Genomic DNA, 2,376 nt, shown 5'->3' with positions numbered 1-2,376 from the left:
CTCCAGGCAAGAATCCTGGACTGGGTTGCCATGCCCTCCTCCAGGGGATCTTTCTGACCCAAGGATTGAACCTGCATCTCCTGCATTGCAGGCAGATTCTTTACCCACTGAGCCACCTGGGAAGTCGAAATTATTTCTTTAGATGTCAATATACATTTACATCTAAGACTTTGAAAAGGAGAAAGTGCCATCTACTTAATGCTCTGGATAGAGTGATGAAAATAACCAATTTTGATTCATCTTCTTCAGAGTACAAGTAATTTGGGTTTGATGTTTTTCCTTTATTTTATTCAAGTATAGTTGATTTACAATGTTGTGTTAATTTCTGCTGTACAGTATAGTAATTTGTTATAAAAATACATACATTCTCTTTCATTAGAATATAGGTAATTTGTTCAGAGTGTTTTGGTGCATAAATATCTGAAACAAAGAGAAATAAAGCAATAATTTACATTGCAGTCACATCCTTTGCTGAACCACTTGATGTCCTGAGTTCAAATAGCAAATTCCTCCACCTGCTGGTATAAGCTCATCTCTGCAGTTCTCACATTTAAATCTCAAAAATATAAAAGATGATGTGTCATGAAAATTATGGGTGAAGTTTAACGTTTTCATCTTAAACTGGAAATGTACTGTGATTCAATGACTAATATACTATCATTCAAGGGGGTAGAGGAGGAAACAGCACTTTCGAGAAGAAAGAAAAACAGCTGTTGTCATGTAGCTTCAAGACAAATACAAGATGCTCTTTCCTCCCTATAAACTTAGCACTTAAAGTTAGGCTTATTTTTTCCTTTACCATACTCTGCCTTGTATTTTCATGAGAGTGTGGTGCCTTAACATAGTTTAAAAGTTCTTGGTAAGGCAGAGACCATGGCCTGTATTCTTTAGACCATTAACAGTGAACATAGTATACTGTGGATGTATACAGTAGGTGTTCATTAAATGTTTGATTTGTTGACTTTCCAAGTTGGTCCTTACTTCCGGTTCCTTCTTTCACCAAGAACATGACCAAAGGGGAGTCCTATAGTCACTGTTATAAAATAACCACGCCCACAATAAGTATATGGACTTCTGCTGCTGCTGCTAAGTCGCTTCAGTCGTGTCCGACTCTGTGCAACCCCATAGATGGTAGCCCACGAGGTTCCCCTGTCCCTGGGATTCTCCAGGCAAGAACACTGGAGTGGGTTGCCATTTCCTTCTCCAATGCATGAAAGTGAAAAGTGAAAGTGAAGTCGCTCAGTTGTGTCCGACTCTTTGCGACCCCATGGACTGCAGCGCACCAGGCTCCTCCATCCATGGGATTTTCCAGGCAAGAGTACTGGAGTGGGGTGCCATTGCCTTCTACTTAAGTATAAATGGGAGAGGGGAGGCAGATGAAGAGGAGTCAGCTCCCAGGTAACCAGGGAATGGGGAAACAATGTGTCTAGCTACTTTGTCATCTGTTTGGTTCACTGATTTTACCAACTGTCCAGCACAAGGCTAGACACATAGTAAATGCTTAAATATTTTTAAAATAAATCAATAAATTAAAATATTGAATTTGAAAAACAGAGATAGGGTATGCTATGCAAAATTGCATCAAATGAACTCAGTACATCTAAGACAACAAGAAATCCAAAAAAGAAAAGCCCAGAACTTGTGCATGGGATCAACTTTTAATACATCATCCAGACTCCTGGGCTCCATCCTTGAAAAAAATATGTGTTTTAAGCTGATAAACATCCAAGCATCCTATTGGTTAGAGTTTTAAAGGTGGCTAATTAATAGCTCAGAGAAGTTAAAGTGTTTGCATTTGAGAACTTGGTGTTTGTGATTCCTTCAGTTTACTCCTTAAGGAAACAAAAGTCTTTTTAAAAAAAAACACAGTAATATTTGTATAGCAGCTATACATTTTATAGGTAATCCCTGCAATAAATCTATTATGCATATATAAGTCAAAATGTGGACCCACTCAGGTCAGCATGATGAAGGCCCTGAGACAAGGTGGCAGAGAGGCTGTCTCTAGTGCATGTTGCGTGATTATCTACTGAAACCCTAGGCTTAGCACACTTCTTACTTCCCTTCCTCGGTCAGGATTGGTTCATACCTCTTTGCAAAATTTTCCCAGAACTCATCTTATCATTCATTCCTATAACAAGGTGAAAGCTTTTTCTGAAACATGAGTCTTGTTGCATTAGTAATAATACTAGATGGAAAAGCAAATACAAACAGTGAATAAACTCAGGTGTGTACGAAATGCAGCTTTATTTTTTACGTATAATTTAAATGTTTAATTTGAACTCTCATTCTCCAGGAAAGGGAAACTGTGACCTCACTTTAACTGGCCCATTCACTCCAAGCACCAGTGGCGGTGGGAGGGAGGGAGCGCAAACC

The sequence above is a fragment of the Bison bison genome, unplaced genomic scaffold, assembly GCF_000754665.1.
Source record: "Bison bison bison isolate TAMUID 2011002044 unplaced genomic scaffold, Bison_UMD1.0 scf7180017864174, whole genome shotgun sequence".
Taxonomy (NCBI): domain Eukaryota; kingdom Metazoa; phylum Chordata; class Mammalia; order Artiodactyla; family Bovidae; genus Bison; species Bison bison.
Note: the sequence above shows the minus strand (reverse complement) of the source record.